This window comes from Eriocheir sinensis, chromosome 39 (genome assembly GCF_024679095.1).
Source record: "Eriocheir sinensis breed Jianghai 21 chromosome 39, ASM2467909v1, whole genome shotgun sequence".
NCBI lineage: Eukaryota > Metazoa > Arthropoda > Malacostraca > Decapoda > Varunidae > Eriocheir > Eriocheir sinensis.
In genome coordinates, this window is record NC_066547.1 from 12,400,876 (window position 1) to 12,419,962 (window position 19,087).

Here is a 19,087-nt window from a genome sequence, read left to right on the forward strand (position 1 = left end):
ATCCCCAGCACCGCCTTCGCCAGTACCATCACCATTACCTCCAAGCGCATGTCTCAATTTTAAGGTGTTTTTGCATGTCTGTGATGGAAAATTTAGATCATGTTGGGTTTTCCTTTTCTTTCAACTTTGCTTTATGTATTGCACCGTAAGGGACCGAGAAGGATTTGTAAGACGATGGTTTGTTTGATTAACTGACGAGAGAGAGAGAGAGAGAGAGAGAGAGAGAGAGAGAGAGAGAGAGAGAGAGAGAGAGAGAGAGAGAGAGAGAGAGAGAGAGAGAGAGAGAGAGAGAGAGAGAGAGAGAGAGAGAGAGAGAGAGTGTCCGAGTCCGAGTCCGAGAGGTCAGACTTCCCTCCTTTCTTGATTACAAAGAAGTATCCGTACTAAGTTTCGTTGTTAAAAACTTGATTCTTAGGAAGGTCAGCCCCCTCCCTCCCTCCCTCCCCCCGCCACCTCCCTTCCCGTGATGTCAGGTGGAACAAATGCCAGTCCGATATCTTCTTCCTTTTTTTTGGAGTATCGGAATTTCACGTTTTTTTTGTAGATGTTGTTGAAGATTGTCGTCATTCTTTACGTGTATGCTATTATTTTTTTCTTCTCTTTTTTCCAGGTATGTGCTTTCGTCACCTTCAGAGGCCTTTCCGAACGTTATCCACCTCTCTCAGGTAAATGCTCAAACTTCATCTCTCCGCCTTGTCCTCTGCCTGCCTAGACTTCTACAATTCGCAGGTGTTGTGACTTTTTGTTTAGGCTTTCTGTTTTTCATTTTATTACTGCCATTTGCATTGCGTTTATATATTTGTACTGGTTTTGTTAACTATAAAAAAAGACTAATATCAACGTGACATCCCCACCAATTGGTAAGTGAAAGGTTGCTGTGCTGAATGCTCCTCGGGAAAGAAAAATAGTTGTTCTCTTTTGTTGATAATGTGTTTCGAGTAAATCATCACACGCGTACGCTTATCTGAAAGGCATATTGTTGATTTCTTTATTATGGGGGACATGCCACTCATGTTCTAATCTGATATGAAGATGGCGGCGCTACTTGAAACAGCCTTCCTTCGTCTGTGTTTCCTTCTGCCTACGGCTTAAACGCTTTCAACAGGCGACTAACAAGACATCTCTCCACCCAATTTTTACCACCTTCCGGCTGCTTTGTCCACTATTTGCAGAAACACCACCAGCGGACATAACTGTTTCCTCCTTTTTACCCGATTTTTTTTTCTTTTTACAACAAATAAGACAGCTCAAGGGCACAAAAAAGGAAACAATAATAAAAAAAGCCCACTACTCGCTGCTCCTAAAAAAGAAACAAAAGAGGTGGCCGAAAGAGAGGTTAATTTCGGGAGGAGAGGTGTCTTGATACCCTCCTCTTCTCCTGTAAAAAAAGTGTAATGCAAGTAACCAACCATCTCTACCTATGCCTCGGGAACTATGTGGATCGTGTCTCCAATAATCGACTCCTACACACACTCCCTCGAGCCCCACAACATCCCGAGAAGACGTAGAAAAAGTAGCGTTTTGTTTCTTCTTTTGTTTGGATTCGTTTTCGAGGCGCTCAGATCCCTTCCCGCCTCGCTGCTTGCTGACGCGGCGCTGCTTTGCGTGTGCACCAAGCGTTCCCGAGGCAAACAGTTTCTCTTGCTCATCCGCCGGCCAGTAGCAGCGCGGCTCACACTGAAAGAGGAAAAGTTCTGATTGGCTGACGAGACCGAGAGCAGAAAGAGGAGGAGGAGAAGTTAGGACAGTGTTAGTATTATTTTTGTTTATTTATCATCATAGTTTTACCTTGTATTTGTGCGGAGGAGGAGAAGGAGTAGACGAATACAAGAAAGAAGAGGAAAAGTTGAAGAGAAAAAGAGAAAAGAAATAAGAGGAAGAGAAGAAGTCGACAGATTTATCGTTATATTATTTATCTATCTTTGTTTTAACCTAGTATTTGGCGGAGGAGGAGAAAGAGAAGTAGAAGAGTAAAAGAAAGAGAAGGAGGAGGAGGAGAAAGAGATACCAAGTCAGTCTTAACGTTATTTTGTTTGTTTATCATTATTTTCCGACGCAGTACTTATTTTAGATGATGTCCACTTCGCTTGAAATAGCCGCCGCCTCTGTGATGTTAAAGGGACTCACAGGTGTCTGCTTATTTGCTTCCTTACCTGCCAACCTACCTGTAAACTCGCCCACCTGCCCTTTGATCTTCCTAGCAATTCACCTGAGCTTACCTATTCACCTCTATACCAACCTACCTTCCTACCTGTCTACCTCTTACCATACCTACCTACCTACCAAACACACACACACACACACACACACACACACACACACACTCACTATAATAACTCAGCATCACAGTCCGCCGAGGAGGAAGGAGTAAACAAGCTGGAAAGTTGTTTACAAGGGCCAGCCAGAGAGAGAGAGAGAGAGAGAGAGAGAGAGAGAGAGAGAGAGAGAGAGAGAGAGAGAGAGAGAGAGTCGCAATCCTCGTCCTCGTCCTCGCTTCGCTGGGTTCTCCTATGCCTCATCGTCATCCTTTGCGTGTTCATCCTCAATATTCATAATTCCCCGTTCCAGGTCATTGCGTCAGGTGGGAGGTGAGGGAAAGGGAAAGTTGTCTGATTGCGTTACAGCTGCCGTGTGATGGAAGGAGGAGGAGGAGGAGGAGGAGGAGGAGGAGGCATTGGGCTAGTATTAGTAAAGGGAAAGGCGTAGGAGGAAGAGTAGGAAAGGCTGAGGGGTGAAGGAGTAATAGGAGAGGGATGGAGGGAAAGCTGAGAGGAGAAGTCGAGAGCAATGTGTTTGGAGGAAGATAAAAGGAGAGAAGAATAAGGATAAAAAGATAAAAAGATAAAGTAATGAAAAGATACAATAAATAAAAAGATACAAAAGTGATAAAAAACGAGAGATGAAAAAATATAGAAAGAGGTTAAAAGAAATAAAAATAAAAATAGACATAAGCATATAGAGAAACAATGCATCACTTAATGTCTGAAAATGTCTTTATCTCCACGCATTTGATGTCTTAACGTGTCTAAAGTGTTATGATTTATTTTTTCCCTCCTCTTCCTCCTCCTCCTTTCCCGCCTTCCAGTAAAGTGCGTCACTCTCCTTTACTTCTTCCCTCTCTTTACTGTTTACAACCTCATTTATCTTTCCTTGCTTCCCTCACTACCATATATTTCTTTTTTTTTATTTCTCCATCTCTCTTGCAGATACCTCGCGTTCTTCCACTTCTCTTCCCTCCTCTTAATTCCCATCATTCTTCCCGACCTCAAGCAACTAATTTCTCCCTCACTTATCTATTTCTTTTCGTTTCTACTTCCATTCATTCATTTCACGCCATTTGCTCTTCCTGTTATCATGGTCTTTTGTGTATTTCTCCATTTTCCTTCTTCCTCTTTCGCATAACTTTTCTTCTTTTTCTTTCTTTCTTCCCTTACATTCATCTTGTCTTACCTTTCACCTTGTCATTTATTGCCTCTCTTTCTTTACATCCTTTACCATTATCTTCCCTGCCTTCCTTCTATCTTCTCTTTCTTTGTTTTCTTCTTTCATATCTCGTTCCACTCTCCCTTTTTCTTTCCATATATCTTTATTCCTTTTTACAGTCATTGTATCATTCGGCTTTCCCTTCTTTTGCTTCGTTTGTATTTTCATTTTTTCCTGTACAAACTCTTTATCTCTTCCTTTCCTTCCTCCCATATATTTCCTTCCATATTTCCATTTTCTTTTTCCTTTCATTTCTTCCTTTCTTTCCACTGTGTTCTCTCTTCTTCCTGCACGTATTCTTCACCTCCTTCCCCTCCTCCCTTAATATCTCCTTCTCTATCTTATATTTCTTCTAACTCTTCTTTTTTCTTTTTTTTCCTTGTTCTCTCTTCTTCCCTTCACATGCCCCTAATTTTCTCCTTCCTTCCTTTACTTTCCCTGTTCCTCCCTTTATCTTTCTTCTTATGATTTTGCCTTTCCTCCCTATCCTCCTTTCTCGCTCTTTCTCTTTTTTGTTTGCATACTTCTACTCTTCTCCTCCTTCCCCTCTGTTCCTTCTCCTCTCTTTGTATTGTCTGTTTCTTCACTCTCTTTTTCCCCATTTTTCTTCCCGCCTTGTTTTCCGCCTTGCATTTTCATAATCTTCTTGTCTTTCCTTTCCTTACCCGTTTCTTCTCACTTTTTTATGTTCCTCCTTCCCTTCCTTGTGTCCTCCTGTTCTCATTTTTATCTTCTGATCACGCTCTCTATTCCTTCCTTCTGTCTCCAAGTGCTGTTCCTTTCACCTCTTCTACTCCTCCTTTTAAACCCCTCCTCTTGCACTCTTCCATCTGTTTCTCCACATTTTCTCTGTTTTTAATTCTTATACTCGTTCTTTCTAACATCTGTCACCCCCCACTTCTTTTTGTCTTTCTTTCTCTTTTTTTACTTGCTTTCTTCTGGTCCTCTGTGAATTATCTTTTTACCTCTTCATTCCACATTTTCTCTGTTTTTAATTCTTATACTCGTTCTTTCTAACATCTGTCACCCCCCACTTCTTTTTGTCTTTCCTTTCTTTCTCTTGTTACTTGTTATAATCCTATGTTGTAATCCTCCATTCACTTTCTTTATTTTGTGCCTCTGTGAATTATCCTGTTTACCTCTTATATTCCCCTTTCCTAATACCTTTCTTACCTCCCATCCTCAGTTGTTTCTCTCCGCTCTTTTTCTTTTTTACTTGTTATTCTCGTTTTCCCTAACCCCCTCTCTCTACCCTTCCCTTCCTATGTCTTTCCGTTCTTTCTCTTCGTTCCCTCTCATACCCGTCCTGTTTTCCTCTTTTCCTTTTCCTTCTGTGCCTTTTATTATTTACTTCTAATACTCGTTCTTTCTCATCCCCTCCCACCTCTCCCTCTTTCTGTATTTCCCATTCTTTCTCCTCTTCATATATATACTCTTTCTTTGTAACCTCTGTTTTTTATACTCGTCTTTTTTTCTCTGTTTTCAGTTTTTATACTCGTCAAAATTAGTCCCTCCCTCCCCTCTCACCCTCCCATCCTCTCTCCACTCTCTCCCTCCCTCAAGTGCCCCTCGCTACGGCCACTCCATCACCACCTCCACCTCCTCCTCAACACTCTGGATCAGCCTCGCCCTTGAAGCCGTGTGTCTGGCCGCCCAATTAAGTCTTGTGCTGGAGGAGGAAATTCCGGAAACATGTTTTTTATACTTTTTTGTAATCATTCCGTTCCTGTATACTTTTAAATTATGAAATGCTAGAGGGGGAGAGAGAGAGAGAGAGAGAGAGAGAGAGAGAGAGAGAGAGAGAGAGAGAGAGAGAGAGAGAGAGAGAGAATGTACGAGAGAGAAAGAGATAGATAGATAGAGACTAACTAATTTGGAGATCGTTGCTATTTGCGTTTCAGAAATTATGGGATACTGCGTTTGATTTTCAAAGTTCGGGTCGTACGTCAAACCTTAATTTGGCCCCAAACTAATGAGTCCGTTCGTTAAATTTTATAGCGTCAACACCTTTCGTTCAACAGTATTAATATACGGACTTTATGGCTCCGATCTCCACGTTTTTTTGTTTTTTTTTTCTGTCGCTTTGCTTTTAATGCTTGTTGAGTGATACATGAATCAAGTTCCCGCTTTATTTGTTTGTATGGTTTTCTCTCATTAGAGTGTTTGTCGGGATATCAGCGATGTTGTTTTCTCTCGCTAGATGTTGCGATTACAGTTTTTTTTCTCACTTGATGTCATGTTTACGTATTGTCTATGGCGCCGGTAGGCCTTCTCGGTGGGGCCTGATGGTCGGCCCCAGCCTGTTCTGTCGCAGACGAGTGTTTGTATTGTCTCCTTGCTTGGATCATGCTGCTCGTTGTCATCGGCAGCGGGAAGAATAGTGCTAAATCTGGGTTAGAACCAAGGTATTTGCGGCGCCATGATGGAACACCCCGATCAATCAATCACTCAATCAAAGGTGCAAGCAGGGGAAGGAAGAAGAGTGACAGAATAGGTCAAGAAGGACGGAAATAGCATACGAATGAGAATGGATTGTGGCTTAAGATACAGAGTGAGGGTGAAGTGGGTTAAAGTGAAGTGAGGGGAAAGAGATGGAAGGGGGAAGTGAAGGGGTATTACTGGATTGGATATTTGAGCAGTGATGGGGATGGACGAACGGTGAGGGGAGAATATGGAAAGTGATGGGAAGCGAAGAAGACAGGTAAGGGGAGAGAAGGAAAGTGAAGGGAGGGGAGGGGGAGGGGAGGCAGGCAGGTGTGTCACAAGCCTCTACCTGGCGCACGGCCGCTAATCCACTGAGTTGAGGCCGAAGATTCAATTTCAAATCCATCTTTCCTTCTCCAGTCTGTCTCCTCTCTGTCTGTCTGTATGTATGTCTGTATGTATGTATGTCATCCACCTCTGTGCTCTTCATTCCCTTTTCTCCTTCTTCTCTCTTTCCTCTCCTCCCTTCCTTTCTCTCTCTTTCTTATCCTCTCTCCCTTTCTCTCTCTTTTCACCTCCTTTCCTCTCTTCTACACTTCCCTTTCTCTGTTTCGCTATATGCCTTCCAACCTCTTTCATCCACTCCCTCTCTTTCCTCTCTCCTCCTTCCCTCTTTCTTTCCTCTTCTTCCTTCTTTCCTCTCCTTCCTCCCTCTCTCTCTTTCCTCTCCTCCCTACAATTCTCTTTATTCTCCTCATTCCCCCTCTTTCCTTTCCTCTTTTTCTCTCTTTTTTCTCTCCTCCCTCCCTCTCTCTTCCTTCTCCTCCCTCCCTCCCTCTTTCCTCTCCTCTCTCTCTTTCCTCTTCTTTCTCCCTCTCCCGCCCTTTCTGTTTCTTGTCCCTCTCTCTCCTCTTCTCTCTCCCACTTTCTTTCCTCTCTTCCCTCCCTCTTTCTTCTCTTTCCTCTGTCTTACCTCTCCCTCCCTTTCTCTCTACAAGCCTTTCTCCTCTCTCTTCGCTTCTCCCTCCCTCTTCCTCTTCGCTTCCTCCTTCCTTGTCTTTTGTTTGATCTTGTTCTTTGCCTGTTGTTTTCTGTCCTTAGTTTATTCCTATTTGCTCCCATCCTTCGGTCCTTGTCTGTGTTTCTTGTTTTTCCTTCTATTCCTCTCTTTCTCCTATTTTTCTGACTGTCTCCTTCGCCTGTATCTGTCTTTCTAAGCTTCTTCTTTGTCTTTCTGTTTATGTTTGTCAGTCTTTGTTTGTCTGTCAGTCTGTGTACTTGTCTGTGTCTGTCTGTCTCTGTTTGTCAGTCTGTCTGTCTGTCTCTGTCTGTACGTCTGTGTCCGTCTGTCTCTGTTTGTCTGTCTGTCTGTCTGTCTCTGTCTGTCCGTCTGTGTACTTGTCTGTGTCTGTCTGTCTCTGTTTGTCCGTCTGTCTGTCTGTGTCTGTACGTCTGTGTACTTGTCTGTGTCCGTCTGTCTCTGTTTGTCTGTCTGTCTGTCCGTCTGTGTACTTGTCTGTGTCTGTCTGTCTCTGTTTGTCTGTCTCTCTGTCTGTCTCTGTCTGTACGTCTGTATACTTGTCTATCCTCTCACATACAGACAAGCACAGACAAAATAACACCCCTTCCCCCCCCACAAACAACCCCCTCCCTCACCCACCCCCACTCACAACACAATAACTCCTCCACACACACAACCACGCTTCCCTCACCCTCCAAAACACACCACAGCCCCCCTCCTCCCCCTCCCTCCTCCCACCCACCCCACACACAGAGTACACGTCCCCCTGAAATAAAAGTCAGCGTATATTTCTCCTCCTGAAGGGTAAGGAGAGGGAGAAAGGAGGTCTTAGAGAGAGTTGAGAATTTAAACAATGTGACGGGAATGTGATGAGAGAAGAGGAGAGAATGAGTAGGAAGGAGATATAAAGACTAAAGGAGGAGGTAGACGAAAAGAGAAAATGTTTGTGCTTGAACTGTAAGGAGAGGAGAAAGAACTGTGAGGAGAGGGAGAAAGAGAGTTGCTGGGGAAGAAATAGTTGAGAAATTAAACATGTGACGGAAATGTGATGAGAGAAGAGAGAATGAGTGAATGGGAAGGAGATATAAAGGATAAAGGAACAGTTAGACGAAAAGAGAAAATGTTTGTGCTTGAACTGTAAGGAGAGGGAGAAATAGAGTTGTTAGGAAATAGAGTTGAAAATTAAACAAAGTGACGTAAATGTGATGAGAGAAGAGGAGAGAATGAGTGTATGGGAAGGAGATATAAATGTGATGAGAGAAGAGAGAATGAGTGAATGGGAAGGAGATATAAAGGATGTAGGAAGAGGTAGAAGAAAAGAAGAAAAAAATGTTTGTGCTTGAACTGTAAGGAGAGGGAGAGAAGAAATAGTTGAGAATTAAACAAAGTGACGGAAATGTGATGAGAGAAGAGGAGATGAGTGTATGGGGAGGAGATAGAAAGGCTAAATGAAGAGGTAGACGAGAAGAAATAACGTTTGTGTTTGTAGTGTAAAAAGAAAACGTAGGAGCGAGTGACAAAGATGGTGAAAATTACACTAAGAGAAGAGACTGGCACGGTACTAAAACGAATCTTAACCTAAAACTGCTCATGGAGATACCCACAACCACTACGAAAACCTTATATATACCATGATTTTTTAAGAATATGACTGAGACAAGGTAGTGTGTGTGTGTATCAAGAGAGAAGTGAGGGAGAAAGCATGGAGGAGTTCGTAGGAGTGGGATAGAGAGAATAGAGATATACAAACCAAACGCCTTGTGAGTATAGAGTAAAGGGTATTGGGTAAAGCGTGGAGTCGTGTGTAGGGGGAGGGGGAGTGTAGTGTAGTGAGTGTGTGTGGGCCTTGAAATATGTACGGTGTGGGATACGGTAATGGCCAGGCGAGCGGGCGGGGAGGAAAGGGAAGGAAGCCGCGAAATATATGGGAAAAAGAACAAGACAAGTGCAGGGATCATAAAACCCATACATGGAACAAAAGTCATGTTTACGAGGGAAACTTTGAGGAAGAGCAAGGCACAGAGGAACGTATATAAGGCGGTGGAGGCTTGCGAGAGGAAGGATGGCAATGGTTGTGCAAGAGACGGATGGAAACACATGCCTCTCCTTCCACGAAACTAAGGAAAAGAAAGAATCAGTGAAATTGCCGTGGATATGGAGGAAGCGAGAAGCAAGGTCAGGCAACATAGGATACGGAGAGGCTGGGAAAGGGAGATGAACAGGGAAAAAGAGGGACATTCTTACTTACATTCATACGCCGAGGAGGTTAGACACAACAAAGAAAATGGAAGAATCAGAGAATTTGTCGTGTATATGGAGGAAGCGAGAAGCAAGGTCAGGCTGGAAAAGGGAGATGAAAAGGAAACAAGAGGGACATTCATACTTACATTCATACCCCGAGGAGGTTAAACACAACTAAGAAAATGGAGGAATCAGAGAATTTGTCGTGTATATGGAGGAAGCGAGAAGCAATGTCAGGCAATATAGGATACGGAGAGGGTGAGGAGGAGAACTGGAGGGGAAAAAGAAGACAACCAGACATACCCACGAGGAGGTAAAACAAAATATTGGAAAAGGAGGAAGCTGTGAAAAAATAAAGAACGAAAAGTAAGATTAGGCATAATAGGATACGGAGAGGATAGAAAAGATACAGAAAGGGGAAAAGGATACAGATATACATTTCCACGAGAAGGTTAAAAAAATAATACTAAGGAAAAGGAAGAATCTATTGAAGTTGCCGTGGATATGAAGAAAACGAAAAGCAAGATCAACCAACAAAGGATATGGAAAGGCTGGGAAACAGACGAGGGTAGGAAGGACACACACATAGAGATAAATAAATAAAAGTAGGAATAGGAGGAATAAGTGAAAGTGTCGTAGATATGGAGTATGAGGGAGCGAGAAAAGGGGGAAAAAAGGAACGAGGAAGGGAAGGAAGAGAAGGGGGGAAGAAAGGAAGAAGATACAGAGAAGAGGGAAAAGAGGAGGAAAGAAAGGAACGAGGGAGGGAAGGAAGAGAAGGAGGGAAAAGAGGAGGAAAGAAAGGAGGAAGGTAGAGAAGGAGGAAGAAAATCAGGGAAGAAAAGAGGGAGGGAAGGAGGGAGGAAGAGAATGAGGGAAGAAAAGAGGAAGAGAGAGAGAATGAGGGAAGAAAGTAGGAAGAAAGAGGAGAGGGAAGAAAGGAGGTAGAGAGGAATAGGAGGGAAGAAAAAGTGGAGATATGGAGGAAACGAAAGGCAAGGTCAGGCAGGACAGGATACGGAGAGACTGAGGAAAGAGACGAAGAGGAAAAGGAGAACACACACACACACACACACACACACACACACACACACACACACACACACACACACACACACACACACACACACACACACACATCTATCCCCTCGAGGAGGTGAAATATATGCTGTGGGGGAATGGAGTAAAAATTGACCTACGCTCTCTGCCCCGCCTCGGAGAATTGGACAGATGGCGAGGCTGGGATTGAATCAAGTGTGGGTTTTTGAGCGCTTCCTCAGAGGGGGGAGCAGAAAGGACACAGGGAAGGAGGGTTGAAGGGAGGAAGAGAAGGCCAGACGCGACGTTCCTGGTTCTCCGGAGACAGACGAGGAGGAAGATAAAATGTTGGCTAGACTAATACAGCTGATACAGGTTGTTAGGATTGGTGAGAGACAGACAGACATACAGAAAACAAACAAAACAAAAAGCAATAGAGGAGGAAAGAGACAGACAGACAGATAAAGATACAGACAGACAAATACAGACAGACAGGGAGACAGATAGACAGGTATAGATAGACAGACAGATAAGTACATACAGAAGACAAACAAGACAAAAAGCAATAGAGGAGGAAAGAGACAAACAGACAGATAAAGATACAGACAGACAAATACAGACAGACAGGGAGACAGATAGACAGGTATAGATAGACAGACAGATAAGTACATACAGAAGACAAACAAGACAAAAAGCAATAGAGGAGGAAAGAGACAAACAGACAGATAAAGATACAGACAGACAAATACAGACAGACAGGGAGACAGATAGACAGGTATAGATAGACAGACAGATAAGTACACACAGAAGACAAACAAGACAAAAAGCAATAGAGGAGGAAAGAGACAAACAGACAGATAAAGATACAGACAGACAAATACAGACAGACAGGGAGACAGATAGACAGGTATAGATAGACAGACAGATAAGTACACACAGAAGACAAACTAGACAAAAAGCAATAGAGGAGGAAAAAGACAAACAAACAGACAGATAAAGAAAGATACAGACAGACAAATACAGACAGACAGGGAGACAGATAGACAGGTATAGATAGACAGACAGATAAGTACATACAGAAGACAAACAAGAAAAAAAAGCCATAGGGGAAGAAAGAGACAAACAAAGACAGATAAAGAAAGATGGACAGACAAATACAGACAGGCAGACAGACTGGCATATGTATACAGACAGACTAACATGCAGAAAACAGACAGACATAGGCAGATAAAGACATGCACAGACAGACACACACACAGATGCAAAGAGTCATATTGAAAAACAGACACGCAGATAGTAGAACCAAGGGGAGGATATCAGAACACCTCTCCTCCCGAAATTGACCTCTCTTTCGGCCACCTCTTTAGATTCTTTTTAGGAACAGCGAGTAGCGGGATTTTTTTTTTTTATTATTGTTTCCTTTTTTTGTGTGCCCTTGAGCTGTCTCCTTTGTTGTTATAAAAAAATTACAATACACACATATCACTAAAGAACGCAAATCTTCCATGAGAAACCAAATATTATAATACCAATAACTATCACCATCTCATAATACTTCCAACACTACCAATAATAGCTATCACTGACCCTTACCAATAACATGAAACAGCAAGACATTACAACCTAACCTAACCTTCCTAACCTAACCTAACCTTTCTTACCTAACCTAACCTAACCTACCTAACCTAACCTAACCTACCTAACCTAACCTAACCTAACCTTCCTAACCTAACCTAACCTACCTAACCTAACTTAACTTTCCTAACCTAACCTAACCTTCCTTACCTAACCTAACCTCCCTAACCTGACCTAACCTACCTAACCTAACCTTCCTAACCTAACCTACCTAACCCAACCTTCCTAACCTAACCTAACCTAACCAGCTAGTATCACCACCACCCTCACCACCATCACCAAAGCCACCAACACAACAAAAACATTCCCCTACAATCCGATACCATCACACCGTTTACCACCACCACCACCACAGATGCAAAAACAACCCGCAATCATAAACACATCAGCCTCCCACCACCACCACCACCACCACCACTTGCTTCACACATATCAAAGCATCAACACGCACACGCACACACATACACACTTGCTCGCCTACGCCAACGCCATCTATCGGCTTTAAGTAATAGTAAAGGAGGAATCCATGAATATTCTTTGCCTTGGTTCTCGTGATGTGGAAGTTTGATTCGTCTCGGAGCATATCAAACCTCTTGCCACTTTCTCGCCTCCTGGAATCACATACTATTATTTTTTTTCATTTAGTATCTTTGTAAGCGACCAAAACCAAGCTATTAGTCCACCCAACATTTATCCTCCTCCTCGCCCGTCTTCATTCATTTCCTCTTCCACACTTCCTTAGCTTTTACACTCTCTTGCTCCCCCTTCGACATTTTTCATTTACTTAACGTGTTCCTCTTTTCTTCCCTTCCTTCACACTATTCACTTTACCGTCTTCATTCATTTCCTCTTCCACCCTTCCTTTGTTCTTCCACTCTCCTTCCCTACTGTCTTCCACATTATTCATTTACTTAACGTGTTCCTCTTTTCTTCCCTTCCTTCACACTATTCACTTTACCGTCTTCATTCATTTCCTCTTCCACCCTTCCTTTGTTTTTCCACTCTCCTTCCCTGCTGTCTTCCACATTATTCATTTACTTAACGTGTTCCTCTTTTCTTCCCTTCCTTCACACTATTCACTTTACCGTCTTCATTCATTTCCTCTTCCACCCTTCCTTTGTTCTTCCACTCTCCTTCTCCTCTGTCTTCCACATTATTCATTTGTTTCACGTGCTCCTCTTTCCTTTCCTATCTTCATCATTCACTTAGTTTCTCCTCCCTCTTTCCTTCCCGATCGCCACCATTCACTCTGTAGTGGTAAAAGTTTTCGACTCTGATACTAGCCAGAAATTTCACTGTATAGCTTTCACAAATTTCTTAACTTTTGTATCATCACCAAACATTTTATACTAAGACATTTTCGTGGTGTTTTATAATTGGTTGGCGAGCTTACGAACTCAAGGTGTCGAATTGTGGAACTGGCCTTAATATTTATGATGTGGGTCTCAATTTTATACTAACAGTGAAAACCATAACGAACAATGATGAGGGTACTAAATTTGACCCCTCTTTCGGCCACCTGACCCCTCTTTCGGCCACCTCTTTGGATTCTTCTTAGGAGCAGCGAGTAGCGGGCTTTTTTATTGTTTCCTTTTTTGTGCCCTTGAGCTGTCTCCTTTGTTGCAAAAAAAATAAAAAAAATAAGACTTATTGTTCTTCGCCAAAAGCACAAATTAAGCAGAAAAGGAAGTCAGAAATACATTATGACGTTGGTATCCATGCACCTGTCCATCTGTCTACCTGTCTACCTGTCTATCTCCTCCCTAGTTACCTGCCCTCCTCAGTCCCTCGCGGCGTCATATTCTCACGGAAAATATTTGAGGTGCTAATTAAGGTCTCGCACTTCGCAGGTAAAGATTTAGTTTTAGAGTTAGCGTTTAAGCCAGGTTTGATCCGTGTGTCGGGGTGTGATGTCAGTATGTATGTGTGTGAGGGAGGGGGGTGGCGTGTGTGTGAGTGTGTGTGTGTGTGTGTGTTTGTGTTTGTGTTTGTGTGTGTGTGTGTGTTTGCGAGGTTTCTCATTTATGTTTCTCCCACGCCGCCAACTTTCCCATTTCCTTTCCTTATATCTGTTTCTAAGCCTCCATCTCGCTCCCATCTCGCGCCTTCCTCATCTCGTCCCAGCATCCTCCTCCTCCTCCTCCCGCTATGTCTTCCAGCACACACACTTTTCAAATCAAAGGTATAGCAGAGAAGGAAGTGGATTAGTGGAGAAGATATGGTGGGAAGAAGAGGAGAGACAGTAGGAGTGTGGAGTTGTTTGGTTGATGTTCTTTATAATTGTTCTGATGTTGGATTTACTCTTCATCCTCCTCACATCTTCTTTAGCATTCCTTTAGCGCTGCGTCCCTTACCTTTAGCTCGCCTCACATGCGTCTCCCGTTGCTAGTTTGTTTTATGCGGTAGAGAAACGTTTCTTCACGCCCAAAAGAAAAATCGTGAAGCAGGAGAAACTTGAGTGAATGGCGAAGATAAGGAAGGAAAGAGGGAGGAGAAACTAAGTGAATGTGAAGATAGGGAAGGAAAGAGGGAGGAGAAACTAAGTGAATGTGAAGATAGGGAAGGAAAGAGGGAGGAGAAACTGAGTGAATGTGAAGATAGGGAAGGAAAGAGGGAGGAGAAACTAAGTGAATGTGAAGATAGGGAAGGAAAGAGGGAGGAGAAACTGAGTGAATGTGAAGATAGGGAAGGAAAGAGGGAGGAGAAACTAAGTGAATGTGAAGATAGGGAAGGAAACAGGGAGGAGAAACTGAGTGAATGTGAAGACAGGGAAGGAAAGAGGAACACGTTAAATAAATGATTAGTGTGGAAGAGAGCGGGGAAAGAGAGTGGAAAAGCAATGAAAGTGTGGATGAGGAAATGAATGAAGACGGACGAGGAGGAGGATAAATGTTGGCTGGACTAATACAACTTATACGGGTCGTCGGGACTGATGAGAGACAGGGACAGACAAACAGAAAAGTGAATAGTGTTAGGAGAGATAGACAGACAAATAGGAGGAGCGATAGACAAACAGGAGAGATAGACAAACAGGAGGAGAGACAGAGACAGACAAACAGGAGAGATAGACAAACAGGAGATATAGACAAACAGGAGGAGAGACAGAGACAGACAAACAGAAAAGTGAATGGTGTAAAAAACAAGGAAGCGAAAGAGGAAGATACAATATAAAAGAAAAACTTGAGAAAATGCCGTGAAAAACTGAGCTTCGTGTAATAGGCCTAATGTATGTTGACTCCTCTTTTTTTAACTTTTTTTAAGGGAGGAAGATACAAGAACTGACTGAGGGAGTGTAGGTGATTTTTTTTTTAACTCTTATGTATACTTCTGTCCACTCCACTCCACTCCACTCCACACCACACCACACCACACCACACCACACTACACCACACTCAGTCACACACCATCACACGTATCAGAAAAGAGTTGGAGTCGGAGATACTTTTACCGATTCCGACTCCACACGCCTGCTAAGTTCTATCAGTGATGTTAATTTTTTTATTTGTTTTATTGTTGCATTATTTTTTTTTTCTATTTCATTGTCGCATTTATATTACCGTCACGTCCATTTAATGTCAACCTCATTTTATTGCCACGTCCATTGCATTGCCACATACTTTTTTCTTAGGATGATTCAAACACCTTTTTAACCTTCTATCGTGCCTCCCACCAAAACGCTGATCTCGAAATTAATTATACCTTTATTATTTTTGCTGTAATCTTCCTGTGCCTGCAACCTGTTTATCTAACGTTATAAATATCCTCATCGCCTTTTATTGTGTCCATTCAACGTTATGAAGAATCTCAACGCTTTGTATTTACGAGTGTTTTTGTTTTCCTGCATTCGTTTTGTTTTCAAGACTCGTCTTTTTTTATTCCTCGCTGCGACGAAACTTCCCGCAGCGACCGCGCCAAGTTTCTTTTTTCTCCTTTCCTCCGTCTGTTTGGGTCTTCACGAGACTTTGGAGGACTTGAGGCAAACTCTTCCTTTCCTCTCCTCGCTCGAGACTCATAGAGAAGCGCTCCAAACTGTCCCCTAAGTAATTGTTTTTATATTCGGTTTTGCTCAGTGTTTTCTTTCTTTCATAGATTCGTGTATATTTTATAACAAAGGAGGCAGTTCAAGGGCGAAAAAAATATATATTATACAAGCCTGCAATGTTTTTGCTCCCCAAAAGCGTAAAATATAAGGTGGGTGCATACGCTATCGCTGCGCGTGGTTGCGGTGCTCATCTCCGAACCGCTGGCCCTTTGAGCTATTTGAGGTGGGTAACAACCAGTTAACCCGGGACGGCCAGTGTGAAATCTGGGATTACCGCAGTTTACCTTCCCCAGGTTTTCCCAGGCACCCATTTATTGATCAACCCGAAAGGGAGGGTGAACAGCTGGGTGAGATGCACTCCGACGGCACAAGCCAGGATTCGAACCCAGGTACTAGAATTCGTAGCCGGTAGACCACGGAGGCGTGAAAACTATAAGGATATCCAAATGCATCACTCGAAATCAGTTAGAAAGGTGTCTTGATACTCCCCTTTTGAAGGCGTTATGTCGTAGGCAAGAGGAAGTAATGATGAGGGGAGGCTGTTGAAGAGTTTACCAGCGAAAGGGATGAAAGAAGGAAGATGCTGGTTAACTCTTGCAGATCGAAATTTCTCACTACGCCAACTAATGATACTGTTTGTGGTGGTGGTGTCATTTTCATTGGATTTAATCGTACTTTGATTCCTTATATATTAAAAGTTCGGTTTGATTAAAAGTGTGCATTGAATGGCAGTGGTCATTTTTATTGCATTTGATTATATTATTCTTTATATAGAAAAAAAAGTTAGACTTGGTTATATAACTGCACTGACTTTCGAATTAAAGAGTAGAGGAAATAAAATAGGCGATGGCTGTCTTGTGTGTGTGTGTGTGTGTGTGTGTGTGTGTGTGTGTGTCCTCGTGAAAGTCAGAGTTGAGGGGCGTGCCGTTGCGGGCGTAAAGGCGATATGCCGTGACGGGATGGCCGGGAGGTATTAGGCAGGCTTTTACTCTCCCTTTATTGGGGGTGAAGAGAGAGAGAGTGTGTGTGTGTGTGTGTGTGTGTGTGTGTGTGTGTGTGTCTCGTTATCTATCTATCTATCTATCTGTCTATCTATCTATCTATTTATCTATCTATCTATCTATCTATCTGCATTCGTGACAAGTCAATCTGCTTTTCGTTTATATCCACCTTCGTTCGTATCAAGTCAATCTCTCTCGTCTATAACTATCTCTCTGCATTCGTTTCATGTCTTAGTTTCGTCCATATCTATCTATCTTAATTCGTGACTAGTCTATTTGTTTGTCGTCTATATCTATCTGTCTTCAGTCATAATAGCTCTCTCTGTGTTGTCCATGTATATCTATTCGTGACAAGTCTATCTGTTTCATCTATACCTGTTTATCTTATTTCTCGAGCAGTCTATCTGTTTCTCGCCTCTTCAAAGTTTCGAAATGTTCACCGGCAGACTCATAACTTTGGGCTGAAGGTAATGGAACGGTCCCTTAATGGCGCCCTAAAGCATTGTGTGGCCTCGTAGAGAAGTCTTATTCATCCAATTCAGCCGGAAACTAACTCTTAATCTTTAACTTTATGGCTTCAAAGACCCTCACAAGGTAATCAAAAGTAATTGTTAATGAGAATGGCGTCTATAAATACCGAATTACCTTGTAGAGAAACGTAATTAATTTCATTCTGCTAAAGCTATTGCATATACGGACTTTCTATTAACGTTTCTTTCTGTTGTTTTATTTTTTTGAGCCGTGTAAAGAAAGATCCACGTTATTCAGTGTGCGAGAATTGGATGTGTGCAAGGGTTCGATTCCTGGTACGGGTCTTGGTCACTGTAAACGACGCTCACTTAAGTTTCCTCTTCGTCTTTGTAACAGGCAACGAGACACACACTCAAGTTTGGTCTTCGTCTTTGTAACAGGCAACGAGACACACTTAAGTTTCCTCTTCGTCTTTGTAACAGGCAACGAGACACACACTCAAGTTTGGTCTTCGTCTTTGTAACAGGCAACGAGACACACACTCAAGTTTGGTCTTCATCTTTGTAACAGGCAACGAGACACACACTCAAGTTTGGTCTTCATCTTTGTAACAGGTAACGAGACACACTTAAGTTTCCTCTTCGTCTTTGTAACAGGCAACGAGAAACACACTTAAGTTTCCTCTTCGTCTTTGTAACATGCAACGAGACACACACTTAAGTTTCCTCTTCGTCTTTGTAACAGGCAACGAGACACACTCAGGTTTGGTCTCAAGTATTTTTAAACATATCAGCGCCTCCGTTCCTCTGTATGAAAAGGCTCTCGGGGAAGTTTTTTTTTTCCAGCAAAGGAGACAGTTCAAGGGCGTAAAGAAAAATATATATATATAAAAAAAGCCCGCTACTTACTGCTCCTGAATAGAGGTCAAAGGAGTGGCCAAAAAGAAAGGTTACTGGGATGTTCATGGACTGTTTTGTGATGGTAGTGATAGTTTTACACATCTTCTGCATCTTGAACGAAAAAAAGAACTCGTGAAAACCCTATTAATCCTCTCTTTGGCCTCAGGAAATAATCGTTTTTTTTATTTTTACGTCAAAGGATGCTTCTCAAGGGCAACAAAAAGAGTAAAAAAAAAAAAAAAAACGCTACTCGCCGCTCCCACAAAAGTAAAAAGTAAAGAGTAGCCAAAAGAGAGGTCAATTTCGGGTGTCACAGGAAACGACGCACACTAGGTTTGGTCTCGGTCTGGGTTAGGTGAGGGTCGTGAGATTGACTTCGCCCAATCTTTCATCTCAACGGAGGCTTTCATCTCTGACCTTCACACACACACACACACACACACACACACACACACGCACACTCACACACACACACACACACACACACACACACACACACACCAGCTATAACGAATGCAGATGGGAATGAAGGGAAGCGAATGGAAGGGATGGGAATGGAAAGGAGACAGACAGAAAATAATATACGATACAAACCAACTGACCATTACATTTCCTTTCACTTTCTCTCTCTCTCTCTCTCTCTCCCCCCCCTCCCCTTCTCTTCTAATCGTCCTATGCATCCAGATGTTACTTCGAGGCGATACTAAAAAAAAATCTCCCTCTTTGTTTTTTTTATCGGACGCATCTGGTACAGTCTTCCGCGCCGCCGGGTCGCTGTCAAGAGCAGACCGACGCGTGGTTCATCTTGCCTGCGGGACGGCTGTGCGGCTGG

The 19,087-nt window shown here is 42.7% G+C and overlaps 1 long non-coding RNA gene across 1 annotated transcript in view; it reads left to right on the forward strand.

The window, feature by feature from the left end:
* The first annotated feature begins 609 nt into the window (after positions 1-609).
* The window catches only part of LOC127009137 (uncharacterized), a 57,574-nt gene continuing 39,096 nt past the window's right edge, over positions 610-19,087 (forward strand). The window contains exon 1 of the long non-coding RNA XR_007761666.1: positions 610-665. This is a non-coding gene — a long non-coding RNA (uncharacterized LOC127009137). The remainder of the gene's footprint in view (positions 666-19,087) is intronic.